The sequence below is a fragment of the Alosa alosa genome, chromosome 2, assembly GCF_017589495.1.
Source record: "Alosa alosa isolate M-15738 ecotype Scorff River chromosome 2, AALO_Geno_1.1, whole genome shotgun sequence".
NCBI lineage: Eukaryota > Metazoa > Chordata > Actinopteri > Clupeiformes > Clupeidae > Alosa > Alosa alosa.
Genome location: NC_063190.1, coordinates 34,964,819 through 34,986,878, shown reverse-complemented (window position 1 = coordinate 34,986,878; position 22,060 = coordinate 34,964,819). Strand labels below are relative to the sequence as shown.

Below are 22,060 nucleotides of genomic sequence, written 5' to 3'. Positions count from 1 at the left end.
TGGTCTCTGCATTTATCCCAATCCGTGAATTAGTGAAACACACACAGCACACAGTGTACACACAGTGAGGTGAAGCACACACTAATCCCGGTGCAGTGAGCTGCCTGCATCAACAGCTGCACTTTCGGGAGCAGTGAGGGGTTAGGTGCCTCACTGGCACTTCAGGGGTTCTGAACGGGGTTCAACCCTCCGGTTACAGATCGAAGTGCTAACCAGTAGGCTACGGCTGCCCCAAAAATACTTATAAAAATACTTTCTCACTGACGTTGAGAAAGCACCATCGCTCAATCACAAATACAAATCAATGTTAATACCTTAAATTGTATTCTAGTATTGTAGTGTAGCTCTAACGTCTCAATGCTGATAATTTAAATGTTATTTCACTGCTTTAAGTTGCTTTGGACAACTACACCCTGCCAAATGAATAACTTTTATTTTTGGACAAATTGTGATGTCTAGTTATTAGACGCCCGCTAGACAAATACTAAAAAGCAAATATTCCAATGCTGATGAGTGTGTGTGATGCAGCTGTGTGTCCTGTAGCTGAGGGTCTCACTCATGGTGGACAAACTCTTCATCACTTGATGGGCGGGGTTATGCTAATAGCTGTCTGACAACTTCAATGCATTTTAAAAACTCCAAAACATAAGCACTGTCCGTAATGTCTTTTCTTTCACAGATTCATTAATCACTGACGTTGAGAAAGCACCATTGCTCAATCACAAATATAAATCAATGCTAATAGCTTAAATTGTATTCTGGTATCATAGTGTTGCTCTAACGTCTCAATGCAATGATAATTTATTTTTGGACAAAATTGTGGGCGTCTAGTTATTAAACGCCTGCTAGACAAATACTAAAAAGCAAATATTCCAATGCTGATGAGTGTGTGTGATGCAGCTGTGTATCCTGTAGCTGAAGGTCTCACTCATGGTGGACAGACTCAGAGGCTCTGTTGATGGGCGGGGTTATGCTAATGTGTGTGTTTTATGTCATTACATCTCAAACTAATCATAATCCAGGAAATAAAGCTCTCCTTACATTTATGGCGGCTTTACATTGTACGATTTTGGTCTGTTTTCACAGTCGGCGACTACATTTCCAAAGTCGGGACAGAAATCATGGGAGTTGTGCTGGAATAATGGTCTAGCAGCTCCGTCCAACTAGATTGTTTAGTGTAAGGTGCCAATTTTAGTCATTAGTCAATCTAAAGCCCTCCTTACACTGACAGACTTTGGATAGATTTGCAAAGATTTGGAAAAGATTTTTTGAAAGACTACAGTCTCAGACCCTTTCACATCTAAAGACAAGTAGTAGAGTTTTAAGTCACAGACTATGATTTTGCAATTACTAGGGATCTTGCAGGGTCACTATTTACAAGACTGCAACTAGATTCCTTTAAATTATTACCCATTGTGCAATAGATAAACAGGAACTGAAATGATAGCCTATACTCAATGTCATATTTTCGTGTTTCTGCAGCATTGTTTCATGCATTGACATCCCTAACCGATATAGAGTTGTTCTGTCACGTGGAATAGCCGACTAAATATGTATAAGAAATGACAGATATTATAAGAATAACAAATAATTATAGGCTACAGCTGTCGCCTACTTTGCCCCTTCCTGTTTGGTGTTGGAGAGAGGTCACTATTGTTTTTTATAGTTCACGTCACTATTTGCATGAGCCACGACAAGAAAGACTTGCGATATTATCAAACATGTTTGATTTTGTCGTAACGGCAAAACTAGAAAAGGACTGACTCCGACTGACTTACAACCGCTAAGATTGGCACCTTACACTTAACGATCTAATTGACGGAGCCACCAGCGATTCCAGTACAACTCCCATGATTACTTCGAAATTTAGTAGCCGACTGTGAAAACAGGCCAAAATCAGACAATGTAAGGCGCCATTATGGCCACCTTACACCAAACAACTTTCACATGATTCGGGAAAGATTCTTGAAAGATTGTAATCGTTTAACTAATGCCCTCATTCAAGCTTTACTCAAAAGACTCCAATCTTAAAATCTTTCCCATATTTTTGTCAAAGTTGTTTGGTGTATGGACCCCCATATAATTTATAAGCATTAAGAAGCAGTAAGGACAATTAAGAAAATTCCAATAAGGGTGAGAAATGTATCAATCTAGACCTGTTATTGGAACCCCTCTTACAAGTCACTTATAATTATAAAAATACAAATTTTCAGTCACAGTAGCAATTACTGTAGCAGTCTAACCCATTCTTTATTTTTTGAACATGAAGGTGGGCATCTAGTTATTAGATGCCTGCTAGACAAATACTAAAAAGCAAATATGATTAATTAAAAAGCAGATTCATTAATCAGTATAAGTATAGTATGTATATATACTCTTTTGATCCCGTGAGGGAAATTTGGTCTCTGCATTTATCCCAAACCGTGAATTAGTGAAACACACACAGCACACAGTGTACACACAGTGAGGTGAAGCACACACTAATCCCGGTGCAGTGAGCTGCCTGCATCAACAGCTGCAGTGAGGGGGGTGCAGTGAGGGGTTAGGTGCCTACTGGTGGGGTTCGAACCGGCAACCCTCGGTTACAGATCGAAGTGCTAACCAGTAGGCTACGGCTGCCCCAAAAATACTTATAAAAATACTTTCTCACTGGCGTTGAGAAAGCACCATCGCTCAATCACAAATACAAATCAATGTTAATACCTTAAATTGTATTCTAGTATTGTAGTGTAGCTCTAACGTCTCAATGCTGATAATTTAAATGTTATTTCACTGCTTTAAGTTGCTTTGGACAACTACACCCTGCCAAATGAATAACTTTTTTTTTGGACAAAATTGTATGATCTAGTTATTAGGCGCCTGCTAGACAAATACTAAAAAGCAAATATTCCAATGCTGATGTGGTGTGTGTGATGCAGCTGTGTGTCCTGTAGCTGAGGGTCTCACTCATGGTGGACAAACTCTTCTTCACTTGATGGGCGGGGTTATGCTAATAGCTGTCTGACAACTTCAATGCATTTTAAAAACTCCAAAACATAAGCACTGTCCGTAATGTCTTTTCTTTCACACAGATTCATTAATCACTGACGTTGAGAAAGCACCATTGCTCAATCACAAATATAAATCAATGCTAATAGCTTAAATTGTATTCTGGTATCATAGTGTTGCTCCTAACGTCTCAATGCAATGATAATTTATTTTTGGACAAAATTGTGGGGCGTCTAGTTATTAATGCCTGCTAGACAAATACTAAAAAGCAAATATTCAATGCTGATGAGTGTGTGTGATGCAGCTGTGTATCCTGTAGCTGAAGGTCTTACTCATGGTGGACAGACTCAGAGGCTCTGTTGATGGGCGGGGTTATGCTAATGTGTGTGTTTTATGTCATTACATCTCAAACTAATCATAATCCAGGAAATAAAGCTCTCCTTACATTTATGGCGGCTTTACATTGTACGATTTTGGTCTGTTTTCACAGTCGGCGACTACATTTCCAAAGTCGGACAGAAATCATGGGAGTTGTGCTGGAATCGCGGTGCGCTCCCGTCAACTAGATTGTTTAGTGTAAGGTGCCAATTTTAGTCATTAGTCAATCTAAAGCCCTCCTTACACTGACAGACTTTGGATAGATTTGCAAAGATTTGGAAAAGATTTTTGAAAGACTACAGTCTCAGACCCTTTCACATCTAAAGACAAGTAGTAGAGTTTTAAGTCACAGACTATGATTTTGCAATTACTAGGGATCTTGCAGGGTCACTATTTACAAGACTGCAACTAGATTCCTTTAAATTATTACCCATTGTGCAATAGATAAACAGGAACTGAAATGATAGCCTATAGGCCTACTCAATGTCATATTTTTCGTGTTTCTGCAGCATTGTTTCATGCGTGACATCCCTAACCCGATATAGAGTTGTTCTGTCCGTGGAATAGCGACTAAATATGTATAAGAAATGACAGATATTATAAGAATAACAAATAATTATAGGCTACAGCTGTAAGCCTACTTTGCCCCCTTCCTGTTTGGTGTTGGAGAGAGGTCACTATTGTTTTTATAGTTCACGTCACTATTTGCATGAGCCACGACAAGAAAGACTTGCGATATTATCAAACATGTTTGATTTTGTCGTAACGGCAAAACTAGAAAAGGACTGACTCGACTGACTTACAACCCGCTAAGATTGGCACCTTACATAGCGATCTAATTGGCCGGGGCCCTGCGATTCCAGTACAACTCCCATGATTACCGAAATTTAGTAGCCGACTGTGAAAACAGGCCAAAAATCGTACAATGTAAGGCCGCCATTATGGCCACCTTACACCAAACAACTTTCACATGATTCGGGGAAAGATTCTTGAAAGATTGTAATCGTTTTAACTAATGCCCTCATTCAAGCTTTACTCAAAAGACTCCAATCTTAAAATCTTTCCCATATTTTGTCAAAGTTGTTTGGTGTATGGACTATATAATTTATAAGCATTAAGAAGCAGTAAGGACAATTAAGAAAATTCCAATAAGGGTGAGAAATGTATCAATCTAGACCTGTTATTGGAACCCCTCTTACAAGTCACTTATAATTATAAAAATACAAATTTTCAGTCACAGTAGCAGTACTGTAGCAGTCTAACCCATTCTTTATTTTTGAACATGAAAGGTGGGCATCTAGTTATTAGATGCCTGCTAGACAAATACTAAAAAGCAAATATGATTAATTAAAAAGCAGATTCATTAATCAGTATAAGTATAGTATGTATATATACTCTTTTGATCCCCGTGGAGGGAAATTTGGTCTCTGCATTTATCCCAATCCGTGAATTAGTGAAACACACACAGCACACAGTGTACACACAGTGAGGTGAAGCACACACTAATCCCGGTGCAGTGAGCTGCCTGCATCAACAGCTGCACTCGGGGAGCAGTGAGGGGTTAGGTGCCTACTGGTCGGGGTTCGAACCGGCAACCCTCCGGTTACAGATCCGAAGTGCTAACCAGTAGGCTACGGCTGCCCCAAAAATACTTATAAAAATACTTTCTCACTGACGTTGAAAGCACCATAAACTCAATCACAAATACAAATCAATGTTAATACCTTAAATTGTATTCTAGTATTGTAGTGTAGCTCTAACGTCTCAATGCTGATAATTTAAATGTTATTTCACTGCTTTAAGTTGCTTTGGACAACTACACCCTGCCAAATGAATAACTTTTATTTTTGGACAAAATTGTGGGCGTCTAGTTATTAGATGCCTGCTAGACAAATACTAAAAAGCAAATATTCCAATGCTGATGAGCGTGTGTGATGCAGATGTGTATCCTGTAGCTGAGGGTCTCACTCATGGTGGGCAGACTCAGAGGAGCTCTACATCCCTGGGTGGGTGGGGTTATGCTAATGTGTGTGTGATGTCATTACATCTCAAACTAGTCATAATCCAGCAAATAATTAACCTGACTCTCGCCAGATGAATTTCGTTCCGCCTAGCTCCACTCATCCATCTGGGACCAATCCATCGGAGTGTTGCTTCAGAAGGTTGGGCCTAATCAAAAAATGCTTGCATATGATTGGATAAGCCACTTTTCCGTCATCTATTGACGTGCTACTTCAACCACTCACATCGAAGCCAACCCGTGACGCTGAGAACGGTTTCACAGTCACTTCTACGCTATGTCACATCTATGAAACTCCCGCCCTGCGTCCTGATTGGCTGTACCATAAAATCGGGTGCAGAAATCACTCTCAATGGAAGAGGTCCCAGATGGATGTGAGTGGAGCTAAGCGGAATGAAATTCATCTGGCGAGAGTCAGGTTAGCAAATAATGGCCACCTTACACCAAACAACTTTGACAAGATTTGGGAAAGATTCTTGAAAGATTGTAATCGTTTAACTAATGCCCTCATTCAAGCTTTACTCAAAAGACTCCAATCTTAAAAATATTTCCCATATCTTGTCAAAGTTATTTGGTGTAAGGACCCCATATAATATATAAGCATTAAGAATCAGGAAGGACAATTATGAAAATTCCATAAAGGATGAGAAATGGATCAACCTAGACCTGTTATTGGAACTCTCTCTTACAAGTCTCTTATAATTATAAAAAATACAAAGTTTCAGTCACAGTAGCAGTACAGTAGCAGTCTGACCCAATCTTTATTTTTGAACACGAAAAAAAAGTTATTAAATGCCTGCTAGACAAATACTAAAAAGCAAAAATTCCAATTCTGATGAGTGTGTGTGGTGCAGATGTGTATCCTGTAGCTGAGGGTCTCACTCATGGTGGACAGAGGAGCTGTACATCACTGGGTGGGTGGGGTTATGCTAATGTGTGTGTGTGATGTCATTACATCTCAAACTACTGGGGTGTACTACGAATCTCGATTAGTGGGTTAGCGAGGTATGTTGCGCTCAAAGCCAGGCTATGCTGTGACACGAAAGTGGATCTGTTTTAGTGTCGCTATATCACCATGGTATCTTATGCTGTCAACCAAACCTGGTCGGGAGGAGGTTATGTGCTAAGTTATAGCTCAAATCGTGTAATCTACGCACACTGACCAATCAATTGTCTTAAAAGCGAAAGTTTATCTCCCGTGCAGGATTCTGTCATATATCTTACAGGTGGAGCTCCGCCTCTACTAACATTTTGGATCTCGAATGCGCTTTAATAGGGCGGTGCATGCAAATATCCCACTATGGACGTGCATACAGTCCCATACAACAACTGATGACAATTGATTTATTTGATGTTAAATCTCACTCATGGTGGACAAACTCATAGGGTCTTTACATCACTGGGTGGGTGGGGTTATGCTAATGTGGGTTTCACATTACATTATCACTGGAAGGGTGGGGTTATGCTAATAGTGATCTCACCATTTTACTGCATAGACCTCTGAAGTTGGCCTACAAAAAATAACCAAAGCTGCCATCTTTGCCCATATAAGGAGATCCGGGTGTTAATTGAAGTTAACTACCTATGGCAAGTTGCATTGCAAGTTATGGCGGCCTTACATTGTATGATTTTGGTCTGTTTTCACAGTCGGCGACTACATTTCCAAAGTCGGACAGAAATCATGGGAGTTGTACTGGAATCACGGCGCGCTCCCGTCAATTAGATCGTTAAGTGTAAGGTGCCAATCTAAGCGGTTTTAAGTCAGTCGGAGTCAGTCCTTTTCTAGTTTTGCCGTTATGACAATATCAAACATGTTTGATAATATCGCAAGTCTTTCTTGTCGTGGCTCATGCAAATAGTGACCTGAACTATAAAAACCAACAGTGAACTCTCTCCAACACCAAACTACTTGTCTTTAATGGCGGCCTTACATTGTACGATTTTGGTCTGATGGCAAAGTAGGCGATTTAACAATCTAGTTGACTTAACAATCTAGTTGACGGGAGCGCGCCGCGATTCCAGCACAACTCCAATGACTTCTGTCCGGAAATTTAGTCGCCGACTGTGAAAACAGACCAAAATCGTACAATGTAAGGCCGCCATAAATTTCCAAAGTCGGACAGAAATCATGGGAGTTGTACTGGAATCGCTGGGCTCCCGTCAGTAGATGGATTAAGTGTAAGGTGCCAATCTAAAAGCGGTTTTAAGTCAGTCGAGTCAGTCCTTTTCTAGTTTTGCGTTATGACAATATCAAACATGTTTGATAATATCATAAAGATCTTTCTTGTGTGGCTCATGCAAATAGTGACCTGAACTATAAAACCAACAGTGACTCTCTCCAACACCAAACCTTTAATGGCGGCCTTTACATTTATGCGATTTTTGGGTCTGATGGCTTAAGTAGGCGTTTAACAATCTAGTTGACTTAACAATCTAGTTGGCGGGCTGATTCAGCACAACTCAATGACTTCTGTCGGAAATTTAAAGCCGACTGTGAAAACAGACCAAAATGGTACAATGTAGGCCATAAATTTTAAAGTGGGACAGAAATCATTAATAGTTGAACTCCTTGGCCAGCGCTCCCATCAACTAGATCGTTAAATGTAAGGTGCCAATCTTAGCGGTTTTAAGTCAGTGGAGTCAGTCCTTTTCTAGTTTTGCGTTCGACAATATCAAACATGTTTGATATTATCGCAAGTCTTTCTTGTCGTGGCTCATGCAAATAGTGACCTGAACTATAAAAACCAATAGTGACCTCTCTCCAACACCAAACAGGAAGTGGCAAAGTAGGCGACAGCTGTAGCCTATATGATTATTTGTTATTCTTATAATATTTGTCTGACTTAAAACCACTAAGATTGGCACCTTACACTTAACGATCTAGTTGACAGGAGCGCGCCGCGATTCCAGTACAACTCCCATGATTTCTGTCCGACTTTGGAAATTTAGTCGCCGACTGTGAAAACAGGCCAAAATCGTACACTGTAAGGCCGCCATTAGATGTGAGAGGCTGTAGTCTTTCAAAAATCTTTTCCAAATCTTTCCAAAGTCTGTCAGTGTAAGGAGGGCTTTAGGAGGGCTTAAGACTAAACTAAGACCTACTTTTTTGTAGGCGGACTTCAGAGGTCTATTGCTAAACTCCAAAACATAAGCACCATCATTCATTAAACACTGAGGTTGAGAATTGATAGTTCAAGCACAAACACAAAGCAAGTTTACTTTTGAACATGTAGAGTGAGCTTCTAGTTATTAAATCTTTCTTAAAATGGAAAAACCAAACCAGTTTTTTATCCATAAGAACTCAGGTCATTTCAAAGTTAGTTCATATCAACAATACATAAACTTTTTCCAGACAAAAATAACACCGTTCAAAATTCACCATGTCAACATAACATCTCACTCTTCTGGCACATATTCCTTAAATCAAAACGTATTTCTCTGCAGTCATAAATTAAACTCTTTCACTTTCACTTTCATTAATCAAAACTCAAAAGTCCAAATCAATTAATGTGTCCGTGTCTTTCTTCCTGGGATTGGCCGTCTCAGTAACTGCCATCCCAGCCTGGTACATGCCCTTGTGCGGGGGAGGGCAACGCCGCTTGCTTCCCCACATGCTCGCCAACACTTTCGCTTTTCTCTCGCTGAGGTGGAATCTGGTTGGTCGTCTTCTGATGCCTCGCCGGATTCTCAACTCTCTCTCCAATCTGCAAGGAACGCTTAATTGTGCCAGCTATCTCTTCGTCCGTGCTTGCATCCTCCACTTCACCAACATTCCATCTTGCCTCCTCCACTTCACCAACATTCCACCTTGTCTCCTCCACTTCACCAACATTCCACCTAGCTGCTTCCTTTGTGGTCACACCTCTGTCCTTTGGCCTTTCTCTTGTCTCTATTACCTTTCCTCTTCCAAGTGCATGTTGTAGGGGCTGACCAACTGCAACCTGGACTTCACCCCGTTTTGCCAAAGCTCTCTTAAGCCTCACACTTTCTTCTGCTTGTCCTTGCTCCTGGGCTTGAGTCTGGGGGGTTGGGCTTGACCCCACGGTCCCAGCCTGCTTCTCAGCATTTCTCCCAGCTTCCCTTGTCTGTTCTGGGGGTTGAAACAGTTCAGCCTGTGGCAGCCCTGACTCTGGGCACTCGGTGGAGAGGTGCGACACAGAGCTGCACAAGCTGCACTTCCTGGGCGCCATACATTCCACTGCCATGTGCTCGGTTGAGTCACTACGGCGGCATTTCACCTCCTGACACTGATCTTTGCTGTGCCCTGGCGTTCCACATCTCCAACATCTCCCTGCCTGTCCTGGAAAGAACAGAAACCCCTGGTCAGGACCGATCGAAAAGAAGAGGAGGATAGTCTTTTGTCTTGCCATCTTTCCTCAACTTAAAACACACCGCAAATCTGCGTTGTCCATTCCATATTCCAAACTTATCTCTGATCTTGGTTCCATCTTTAACATCACTGCAGTACTGTCTCAGAAAAGCAACAACATATTTGTCACTCACAAATGGATTATACATATGCACTATCACAGTCTCATACAATCCCCACCAGGTGAACTCCAGTCCTCTGAAAATGACATCTTGCTTGTTCTTGCTCACTCTTTGCTTAGCTCTTTCAAAAGCCGCTGTCGATCCAAACGTAACATCCACTACACCTTGTCCAGGAAAGGTCTGAAGACAAAGCACGTCCTCTGTTGCAAGTTCCAGGACCCCACAGGTCAAATCTCCTCCTCCGCAGCACCACCCACATCTTCTTTTTGTTTCCCTTCTGGCACAAACATCCGTATTGTGTTCTTCATTCTCACGATCATCCTTGAAGCCATCACCGTCGCTGCTGTTTGAAAGTCCAAACTCCTTGTGTGATCTCTAGCAGAAAACGCTGCACAGGCTCTGGTGCCTGCTCTAGCGACGCCCCAAACTCTTTCAGGGCATGGGGAGGTGGGGCAAACAGAGTGACATCAAGTGTGTGTGTGGAGGGGGCAAAAGTGGAACGAGATGGGACGTGGTGGAACACACTTGACTTTGGACAGGCAGGCACAGCTCTGCCGAAGCAGACCTTAAAAACACCATAAACTGGAAATCGTTAGTAAAAGGCGAAAGATGTCAACAAGATGAAGAGATACCATGTGACGACTGCCGTAGGAAGCACTAGACGGAGAGCAAGGATCATGGTAGTTGTGGACATGATGGCGCGCCACTGATCCTTACCCTGCCGTAGGAAGCACTAGACGGAGAGCAAGGATCATGGTAGTTGTGGACATGATGGCGCGCCACTGATCCTTACCCTGCCGTAGGAAGCACTAGACGGAGAGCAAGGATCATGGTAGTTGTGGACATGATGGCGCGCCACTGATCCTTACCCTGCCAAGGTGTCATCCGCCACCAGCCATCTCACCGGTCACCACATCCGTTCATCAAACGCTGTCATTGAGAATCCACAGCTGAAGAGCTCAAAGGAAGTTTATTTGTTAACACTTTACGGTAAGGGCACATGAATTATCATGAATTCATGCATTAATTAATTCATGATTTATGCATTACTTCAATCCTTTATATCTTATGAGTAATCAGGAATTGACATGAATTCAAAGTCAACTACAGTATTAGGTACGGTGGTTACATCATTATGATTTATGATTTCTTAAGCATGATCATCATGATTACATGAATTTAAGGTTATTTACTCATGAGTTCATCATGTTTGTGGACCCTCAACTAAAGTGTGAACAATGGCATACTTGTAAGTTGTCTGTTTATTTATACTATCATATTTTCTAGAAGAAATATGGCATATAAACAATGTATGTCCAATGTAGGCAAAATAGGCTTACATACTTATACCATTTTCATATCAGATTCTTCATGGCTGCTACTCAAAGGGTTCCATATTTTCTATTTGTCTGGTGTTTTGAAATGCAGTGATTTCCAGTGCCCTTGAGATCCATATAACAAACCCACATTAGCATAACCCCACCCATCCTGTGATGATGTGATGACATCACACATTAGCATAACCCCGCCCATCAACAGAGCCTCTGAGTCTGTCCACCATGAGTGAGACCCTCAGCTACAGGATACACATCTGCACCACACACACTCATCAGCATTGGAATATTTGCTTTTTAGTATTTGTCTAGCAGGCATCTAATAATTAGATGCCTACCATTTTGTCCAAAAATAAAGTTGTTCTTGTGTTTGCAGTTATTCATTTGGCAGAGGATATTTGTCTAAAGTGATTTTAAGGGCCTGTCCACACGGAGACGCTTTTTAGGTTAAACGCAGAGGTTTTGCTTCGTCTTGGCCGAGCGTCCAAACGAATCCTGTAAACGCACTGCCCGAAACCGACTTTTCTGAAACCTGGTCCCAGAGTGGAGAACTCTGAAACCGTAGCCCGTTTGAGTTCGTTTAGACAGCGAAACCGCACATCCTGCTTGCGTATCGATGATGTCATCCCCACACCTCAGCTGCCCTGGACTTGCACTTATAGTATTGCCTAACAATACTAGTTTTCATACATGACATTACCTACGATTACACTCCGTTAAGATAAATATCACAACTGATGATGCGCAGCGCCGATAGCTTATGACTTGGTGGACTGAACACTGTTTTTCCGGTGTTTTTTATGCATTCTAGCTACCGTCAGTGGCGAGAACTTAAGTTATTAGGAAAGTGCGGTGTAAGTTTAGGCTACATTAATTTGTCGCGTAGTGCCAGTGTCATTCATTTATTTTACATGTCTTACAACATATATACATGCATTCACAGTCGAAAGTGAAATCAGATATAAGCATACAAAGGCGCTTAGAACTCACGTTAAGCCCGGCGGTAGCACACTGAATGCGAATGCACGATTTGATGCAGGCAAAAGTATTGACTGTTACTAACGAAGGTTTTATAGCAATATTATAAATGTGGCGACAGAATAGCCTAGAACTTGGGTAGCGTTAAGCCTTGCGTTTAGTAGCCTAATTGCGGTGATACCCAAAACTAATGTGAATCACGGACTATCCTACAACCAAAAGAAAGTAAAAGGTGATTAGTAGGCCTACCTCGTTAGCCAAATAAAAAAACGGGACTGCACCCTTCACAAACCGTAAAATAAAGTTTATTAGTTTTACAGTTGGCTACAGTTGACAGTTCACCATCAGTCCACACAAACAATTCTGGTTTCCTTGCACTAGACATTTCACCCGTAGCCTATTCTGTCTGTTTTTATTTAGCAAGTTTTGGTGAATTTCTGTAAAGACACAGTGCCACCTATAGGCCTGGGGTATGAAGTAGCGTGTTGAGTCGTGTTGAGATGGATCCGTTTGGGCCTTAAATATTCTTTATACGGTTCCAGGGAAGGCGGAGGAAAAAAGATCGGTTTGAATGCGTGTGGACTAGGCCTAAGCAGTGGAATAACGTTTAAAATATCAACATTGAAACATTTTTACATTAGAGCTACACCACAGTAATAGAATACAATTTAAGCTATTAACATTTATTTGTATTTGTGATTGAGCGATGATTGTGCTCACCATGAGTGAGACCCTCAGCTACAGGATACACATCTGCATCACACACACTCATCAGCATTGGAATATTTGCTTTTTAGTATTTGTCTAGCAGGCATCTAATAACTAGATGCCCACCTTTCATGTTCAAAAATAAAGAGCAGTTATTTTCAATGTTGGCCTTGATGATGTGAGCATGATGATAGTCTGAGTATCCAGTGATTAATACATTCTCCATTCTTCATAAAGTCTCATAGGATTTCTTGTAGAGGTAAATTTAAGATTTGATTGAATATGACTGTGCTGTAATGTCGACCCTGTACTAGTTTATCTCCACCCATATTTGCCCTTTAAGAAATTGTCTAGCAGACATCTGATTACTAGGTGCTCACCATTCATATTCAAAAATCTATATTTTTATTGTATTTGTTTTGGAACTTTGACAATTATTTGATTGACAATTATTATATGAAGCACAGTGATTCATGAATTTGCTTGTGTATGCTTATGTGTTGAAACACAGTGAAGATGTGAATCCCACATTAGCATAACCCCAACTGTCCAGTGATGATGTAATGACATAAAACACACACATTAGCATAGCCCCACCCACCCACCAACTCCACCATGAGTGAGACCCTCAGCTACAGGATACAAATCTGCACCACACACACTTATCAGCATTGGAATATTTGCTTTTTAGTATTTGTCTAGCAGGTGTCTAATAACTAGATGCCCACCATTTTGTCCAAATATAAAGCGCAATTATTTTCAATTTTGGCCTTGATGGTTTGACCATGATGAAAGTTTCTTTCAGACAGTGAGAAGCTGTAAGGGAATTATTTTCAATATTGACCTTGATGAAGAAAGCTGTATAATTCAGTGGTTCCAATGACATTCCTAGATTTATAAAGAATCATATACTTTTTTCTAATGGGCCTTTCCTGATTATTGATATTTATGTTGTTATGGGTTACTTCCTGATTCTTAATATTTTATTTACATTGTTTATGGGATACTTTGCATCTATTATTGGGGTGGCCGTGTGTGTTTGCATGTGTGTGTGTGTGAGTGTGTGCTACCTGGGATAGAAATCAGGCAGGGGAGGAAATGAGACGATGGAGCGATGCTGTGTCCCACAGGAGAAAACACACACACACACACACACACATGCGATGGAGCGATGCTACGTCCCTCAGGAGAACAAACACACACACACACACACACATGCGATGGAGCGCTGCTATGTCCCTCAGGAGAACACACACACACACGTGATGGAGCGATGCTACGTCCCTCAGGAGAACACACACACACACACACACACACACACCAGGGATGGAAATTAACCACCCGCCCCCCGCCAAATGCGGGTAGTTTTGTGCGCTGGCGGGTGAATTTGGTCAACTTACCAGCCACTGTGGTGGGTAGAGCTAGCGTACCACAAATAGTCACATCCGGTCTAATTTTCATACTTATTGACGGTTAAAAATAAGAAAGTGTCTGTAGGGATCATGTAGCCTAACGTTACCTATAAGGGTAAATCGTGCTGATTTGAAGTTCTACAACTCATAGGGAGCCGCCACCGCAGCATAGCCTATAGTAGCAGGGGGGATTATCAACCAAAAAGGGCCTAATCGTTACGCGGTGGATAGAAGCACCAGAATTGGTACAAACACTCTTTATGATGTATCTCATCATTTGAGAAGGGGTGCCCAACATTTCTGGTTCATTTAGGTAAATTTTTTAAGGGAAAATCCAAGATGGCCGCCTAAAACGACCCAAGGATAATAAAACATTACATAGTTGGGCATCATGGTTTATTCTGCTACTTTATTATTTTACATTTGATATATATAGAGATGGTTAACAAATAATATGTGCAAGATAACCCCTGAAAATAATCTTACATGCCTTTTATACAGCTTTAAAGGGGGGAAAACAGGCTTAAAATGGTCAGAATGACATGACTCCCCAAATGAATCCTCATCTGAGAAGTTAATTATTTATGTATGCATAACATAAATATTTTTAAAGACTTTTGGAAGAATCACTTCAATTTTCAAAAGACAGTTTATTGCTAAAATTTCCACATGATCAGAGATCAAGCCTTAAATAGGGACACAACTCATTGACCAAATGTTATGCCAGTGTTAGCGTTAGCATTAGCCAATGTAGAACCACTAGCTGGGTTCCAATTATCAAGCTAAATCTAGGCAAACAAAGGCATCCCTAGGCTAATTGTGTCCCCATGATCACCTGGGGTGCGTATTTGTGAATCTGTGGGGCTTCCTGGGGGGTACTGTACCGTTATTTCGGGAATAACATTAGAAGCTACGAAATTTTGATTTGTACTACAGCATGGGTTCCCAAACTCCATCAATGTGGGCCTCCCCTCTGAAAACAGTGACACCTCTGCGGCCCCCCACACACACAACAATAATTTTCAAATAATGATATTCACTTCAGTTAAGCCACTTAAATAGGTGCTATACTATGCAATGCAATGCAATGAGTTTTCATCATATTTAAAGGCTACTATGCTATGCAATGCAATGAGTTTTCATCATATTTAAAGGCTACTATACTATGCAATGCAATGAGTTTTCATCATATTTAAAGGCTACTATGCTATGCAATGCAGTGAGTTTATCATATTTTTGACGTTTGGCTTTGTTGCCCATATCAGGCTCGGGCCGTGCAGCAATAAAATGTGACAAATCTGTCCATTTTACAGTAAGTTAGCTATCGGAACGTCACATATTACCGTCACGTATGTCCAACCTCTTACGTGTATCTGCCACTTAATATTCATTTCTATACAAACCAAGGCAGCGGATTCCTAAATGAACGCAAGCACCCACAGCATAAGTTTATCTAAATTAGCTATGTACCAAAAAATGAATTTTACCGTGACTCGAAGAGCTGTAAACAGTGTTGTAAGGCTGCGTGTACAAATCCGCACTGGTAACTTGCAGCTAGCTTGGCTGGCGGCACTGTTGCTAAATTACGTTATGAGGTTTGGCACATATACATTCTCACTCAGGATAGGGATCAATAATACTTTCCACTATCCCAAAGATTTAGTATACATCTCTTCTATGATTTATTTCGATTTTATAATGTTGTCAATTACATAATCATTGGAAAAAAAACATAGATAGTTCTAACATGAAATAAACGTTTTTCCTTCTTTTTTGAATCAACCTTCCGCGCCTCCCCTCAAATTATTTGGCGCCCCCCAGGGGAGGCGTGCCTCACAGTTTGGGAACCTCTGTACTACAGTAACGGTAGCCAGCTAGTATTTAGCTGTGCAGTATGTACATTGAGTAAACCTCATGATACCTTGACGTGCTAGTGAGAGAACTAGCAGCCTGGGCTTTTTAGCTCAATTACTAGCACTTCGCCTCCGATCCGAGGGTGCTAGAGAGCAAATATACATTCAGCCAGCTCAAAAAGTGCAAAAATATATGCTCTGTCTTCCAGAGAAGTATACACTACAATTCCAGCTGTTACTTGTCAACCAAAGGCCATCTTAGTGCCAAAAGTGAACCAAACCGAACTTAGCATGGGCAATAACAGAGGAGGAAAAGTGGGGTGAGCATGGAATCAAACTGATGCTTCACTTTAGCCAGAACTGTCTGACCCACCTGCTATAAACTCACTCCTTCCTCTCTTTCATGAAAAAGCTGCCAGCTTTGCTATGGTCAGACATGGCATGAATGTTGTAAAACAATTGACAGAGCACCTAAATTCCGGCCATTGACCATTGACCAACCATGGCATATGACCAACCACTATATACATTTACAAAAATGGTTCAGTGGAGTGATTCAGAGATCCAGACTGTTATGGAGAGATGTTTGTGATGCTTGGTGGGTTACACATAGAGATGGCTCTATGGAACACAATCGGATAACTTTTAGATGGAAGTAGTTGAACAACTGTACTATGTGATAATGGGGTGGCTACCTCTGGAACAGCAGACTCCTTCTAAAGGGTGGGCAGCATGGAAACCATTTCCAGAAGTAAAGGATGCCTTCATTGCTATGACCGCAAATTCTTTTCAACTGCTTAGCCAGGAATCAAACATGTTTGCATGCTGGAGAAGTACACTTGTGTTCTTTACGATAAAAAAACGGATCATGAAAGTCAATGATCTCAGGAAGGACTTGTTTTCTCAAATATGTCTCTCAATGGAAAATATTCCTCCCACACAGGCTGCACTGATACAGCATTCAAATAGAGCAGTGTACCAAGTTAGCATTTGGTCCAAAGGTCTGCAGGCTACCCAGTCAGTGCCTTCTCCTGAAAAATATGGATGGAGATTTCTTGGAGTAATCTTCCAGGATAACGTAGGATCACCCAAGGGACATATATCAAATTTCAAGCTTTTAGGAGGTTGTTTAAGTGGCCTCTGAATCAGCTGTCAATTATATGGGTGGCCATTTTGAATTTCTTCAAAATCTCACTTCCTGTTTGAGATATGTTTGATCACCCCTTCTATGATGTCTTAGGGTCACCCAAGGAATATATAAGCTTTTAAGAGGTTGTTTAGGTGGTGTTTGAATCAGCTGCCGATTTTGTGGCAGGGAGCATGCCATTTTTCAATTTCTTTAAAAACTCACTTCCTGTTTGAGATATTTTTGGGCACCCCTTCTAGGATGTCCTAGGATCACCCAATGAACATACATACCAAATTTCAAGCTTTTTAGAGGTTGTTTAGGTAGTGTTTGAATCAGCTGCCAATTTTGTGGCGGGGAGTGCAGCAGTTTTCAATTTCTTTAAAAACTCACTTCCTGTTTGAGATATTTTTGGGCACCCCTTCTAGGATGTCTTAGGATCATCCAAGGAACATGTATACCAAACTTCAAGCTTTTAGGAGGTTGTGAAGGTGGCTTTTGAATCAGCGGTCATTTGTATGGGCGGCCATTTTGAATTTCTTCAAAATCTCACTTCCTGTTTGAGATATTTTTGGGCACCCCTTCTAGGATGTCTTAGGATCACCCAAGGAACATATCTACCAAATTTCATGCTTCTATCCACCGCGTAACGATTTTTCACATTATCTCCCCTACTGGCACTGGTGCAACGCTTCACTTTCACTTTACTACCATTAAGAAACTGTCACTATGCTTTCATGTGCCACTGCTAGATTATTTCAGCATGACTGCATAGACATAAATCTAGTGAGATCTGTGGATCTGCATTATATCTTCACAGGCTAATATTTTTTCCGTAAATAGTTCTCTTTTGAATTGGCCCGTAGGCCTAGGTATTTAATCCGCCCAGCGACGACATGCTGCTATTTAGACCTATGAGGCAGACAGGCGGACATCTCCACACCCATTCGTCGTGATGGAATATCTCACAAACTTTTCATTCAAAGAAATTACAAACCGTATCAGAATAAACAGAAGAACTTACCGAACGCAAATTTGTAAAGCATTCCCTTATACAAGTTATAGCCGTTCCAGAGTAATCGATTTTTTTTTGAAATTGAAGCAAATGTCTACGGTCTCCAATGTTGGGCTTTTGTCATATATGATAAGGCCAAATACAAAATAAATGTTAACAATATCGCCTAGATAACTGTACAACCAGAGTTTTTTCAATGTAATGCTATGCTAAGCATGCATATTACGTTTCTTAAAGCTGAGCTGTGCTTAAATTGTTCAGTGCATGATTTCATTACGGGCCAAATAGAAAATAAATGCTAAATGTTAAATATAGCCTTGATACCTGTAAATATTTAAATCAGATGATTTACACTATAGTTAGATCAAGTTGGAGAGTTGGATTATAGGATGCTCCCAGAACTCACACAAAGCGAGGTCTTAAAGGAGCCACACCACTTTTATGACAAGACACTATAGCAAATGAATGTGGTTCTGTTGACCTTTAGTTCTGTTGCTACTGTGTTTGGAGGGCAGGTTTAGGGCAAAACTCAGCACATTTTAGTCATATTGCAATAATGCAGATTACCGTGATCATTTTGGGTAGCCTACTATAATCATGATATCACATTTTCATGCCGTTTCGCTAGTGGTTGGTAAAAAAGTTGAGTGGCTGGTAGATTTTGGAATCCACCAGCCACAGTGGCAGGTAGAAAAATATTTAATTTCCATCCCCTGACACACACACGTCGATGGAGGCGATGCACTAGATCTCTCAGAAAAATATTTAATTTCCATCCCTGACACACACACATGCGATGGAGCGATGCTACGTCTCTCAGGAGAAAAAATATTTAATTTCCATCCCTGACACACACACATGCGATGGAGCGATGCTACGTCTCTCAGGAGAAAAAAAAAACAAGCAGAAATAATAATAAAGAGGTGGAGCCTCAGCCTGTGACATCACTGATCAGATTCAGTTTGCAATAAGGAGATGGGACACACCGGAGTGCAGGAGAGAGAGAGAGGGAGAGAGAGAGGGAGAGAGTAAACAAGAAGGAGAGAGAGAGAGAGAGAGAGAGAGAGAGAGAGGGAGAGTAAACAAGAGGGAGAGAGAGAGAGAGAGAGAGGGAAACAAGAAGGAGAGAGAGAGAGGGAGAGAGAGAGAAAACAAGAAGGAGAGAGAGAAAACAAGATGAAGAGAGAGAGAGAGAGAGTAAACAAGAAGGAGAGAGAGAGAGAGAGCAAACAAGAAGGAGAGAGAGAGGAAAACAAGATGGAGAGAGAGAGGGAGAGAGTAAACAAGAAGGAGAGAGAGGGAGAGAGTAAACAAGAGGGAGAGAGAGAAAACAAGATGAAGAGAGAGAGGGAGAGAGTAAACAAGAAGGAGAGAGAGAGAGAGAGAGTAAACAAGAAGGAGAGAGAGGGAGAGCGAACAAGAAGGAGAGAGAGAGGGAGAGAGTAAACAAGAAGGAGAGAGAGAGGGAGAGAGTAAACAAGAGGGAGAGAGAGAAAACAAGATGAAGAGAGAGAGGGAGAGAGTAAACAAGAGGGAGAGAGAGAGAGAGAGAGAGAGAGAGTAAACAAGAAGGAGAGAGAAAACAAGATGAAGAGAGAGAGGGAGAGAGTAAACAAGAAGGAGAGAGAGAGAGAGAAAACAAGATGAAGAGAGAGAGGGAGAGAGTAAACAAGAGGGAGAGAGAGAAAACAAGATGAAGAGAGAGAGGGGGAGAGAGTAAACAAGAGGGAGAGAGAGAAACAAGAAGGAGAGAGAAATAGAGGGAGAGAGAAAGAGGGTTGAGGCAGAGGAGACATCACAATCAGATCACATTATATTGGAAAGAGTGGGGAGGGGGAGACATGAGACATGAGTTCTGTTCATTTACACACACACACACGTCATCACACAATTCCAAAAACATAAACATCACAATACCAGGGTAACAAACGAAGACTTTAATTTCTTTTTTGTCTTTAATTTCTTTTTTTTTTTTTTAAATCAGAGGTAAAAATCTTAAGCAGACAAAGTGTCATTTTTATATTAAAGTCTCATTTTTATATTAAAGTGTCATTTTTGTCATGTGGCTACACTCTGCAGCACATGCTATAAAATGCGTTGAACACATCATTAAAGCATCACACACGTTTCAGTTTTATTGAGCTCATAGTCTGATCTTTTCTATCATTATATCAGCAGCTGTGTGTGTGTGTGTGTGTGTGTGTGTGTGTGTGTGTGTGTGTGTGCGTGTGTGTGCAGGCCTGAGATGTCCACATTCCGCATGCCTCTGCTCAGTACTGGACCGATACTCAATCAATGAATATCCATGCGTTTGTCCACATGACTTGTTATGCACTAAGCAGTAATGGAGGAGGAATGGAAGAGAGGAATGGAAGAGAGAGAGAAAGAGAGGAATGGAAGAGATAGAGAAAGAGAGGAATGGGAAAGAGAGGAATGGAAGAGAGAGAGAAAGAGAGGAATGGAAGAGATAGAGAAAGAGAGGAATGGGAAAGAGAGGAATGGAAGAGAGAGAGAAAGAGAGGAATGGGAAAGAGAGGAATGGAAGAGAGAGAGAAAGAGAGGAATGGAAGAGAGAGAGAAAGAGAGGAATGGGAAAGAGAGGAATGGAAGAGAGAGAGAAAGAGAGGAATGGAAGAGAGAGAGAAAGAGAGGAATGGGAAAGAGAGGAATGGAAGAGAGAGAGAAAGAGAGGAATAGGTCCCTGCAGCTAAGTGCACATGGTAGTGTGTCTAGTGTGAGCAGACAATTATATAGCTCATTGTCCTCTCTCTCTCTCACACACACACACACACACATAAGCACCTGTATGCATTCCTCCAAACATACAGGCACACACACACACATGCACACCCACACACACATGCACACCCACAAGTATGCACACACACAAGTACGCACACCTATATCCAAAGAAACAAGGAGAATTATAGACACACACACACACACACACACACACACTAGTGATGATTGAGGACTCTCTAGGGCCATGTTAAATGCAGTGGTGATAGAGAGAATATGCTCACACACACTGCCTCTCCTCCACCACCGCCACAACACACACACGCACACTCACACACACACACACCCATACGTAATGCCCTCCTCTCCTCCACCACACACACACACACCCGTCCATAATGCCCCCCCCCCCCCCCATCACCCTAACCTTGAAACTTCCGTCCGCTCTGCCTAGTTAGCAGATCTATCAAGCGGCCGGAGACAGGGAGTGACTTACCTGATGCCCACCTCGGCCATTTGTGAGAGAGAGGGCTAAATGAGTGTGTGTGTGTGTGTGCGTGCGGTGTGTGTGTGTGTGCTCTAAGTGAGAGTTGATATCTCTGTTTCAGCAGAGTGGCTCTTTCCGTGCGTCCTGCTTAGTCTTTTTCTCACTCCTTATTTGGGTTGTTCGTGGGGCTGTTGCGTCGGCGTCCTGCATCGATGTCAGGGCCACATTTGTTTCCGCGCCGCCTGAAGCTGCGGACAGAGAAACAAATCACTGCATAACGCGGCGACGCACGGTCCGTTATTTAGAGCTCACTCGATAACGCGAGCGTAATTGATATTCCCGGGGAGTGGTTGCGATTCTCGGGAACATTCGCCAGCCTATAAATATACAGAAGTGGTAGGACCTCGCCCTTTAAAAAACGAACGAAAGCTGGCAGAAAAAAAGAGGAGGAATGAGAAAAAAGGAGAAGACGAGAGAGAGAGAGCGAGAGAGAGAGAGAGAGAGCGAGAGAGAGAGGGAAGAAAGAATCAC

At 41.6% G+C, this 22,060-nt stretch overlaps 5 non-coding genes and 2 pseudogenes across 5 annotated transcripts; 3 read left to right on the top strand and 4 right to left on the bottom strand.

Moving 5' to 3' along the window:
• Positions 1-819: 819 nt before the first annotated feature.
• On the bottom strand, positions 820-873 carry LOC125291465. The gene has a single exon (XR_007192992.1). It is a non-coding gene; the product is annotated as a U7 small nuclear RNA (small nuclear RNA).
• A 1,396-nt stretch (positions 874-2,269) lies between these two features.
• LOC125291460 lies at positions 2,270-2,326 on the bottom strand (annotated as a pseudogene).
• Positions 2,327-4,655: 2,329 nt separating this feature from the next.
• LOC125291459 lies at positions 4,656-4,712 on the bottom strand (annotated as a pseudogene).
• A 513-nt stretch (positions 4,713-5,225) lies between these two features.
• On the bottom strand, positions 5,226-5,279 carry LOC125291469. The gene has a single exon (XR_007192995.1). It is a non-coding gene; the product is annotated as a U7 small nuclear RNA (small nuclear RNA).
• A 6,216-nt stretch (positions 5,280-11,495) lies between these two features.
• On the top strand, positions 11,496-11,549 carry LOC125291456. Its single transcript, XR_007192988.1, has one exon. It is a non-coding gene; the product is annotated as a U7 small nuclear RNA (small nuclear RNA).
• Positions 11,550-12,969: 1,420 nt separating this feature from the next.
• LOC125291454 lies at positions 12,970-13,023 on the top strand. Its single transcript, XR_007192986.1, has one exon. It is a non-coding gene; the product is annotated as a U7 small nuclear RNA (small nuclear RNA).
• A 548-nt stretch (positions 13,024-13,571) lies between these two features.
• LOC125291464 lies at positions 13,572-13,625 on the top strand. Its single transcript, XR_007192991.1, has one exon. It is a non-coding gene; the product is annotated as a U7 small nuclear RNA (small nuclear RNA).
• The last annotated feature ends 8,435 nt before the right edge of the window (positions 13,626-22,060 follow it).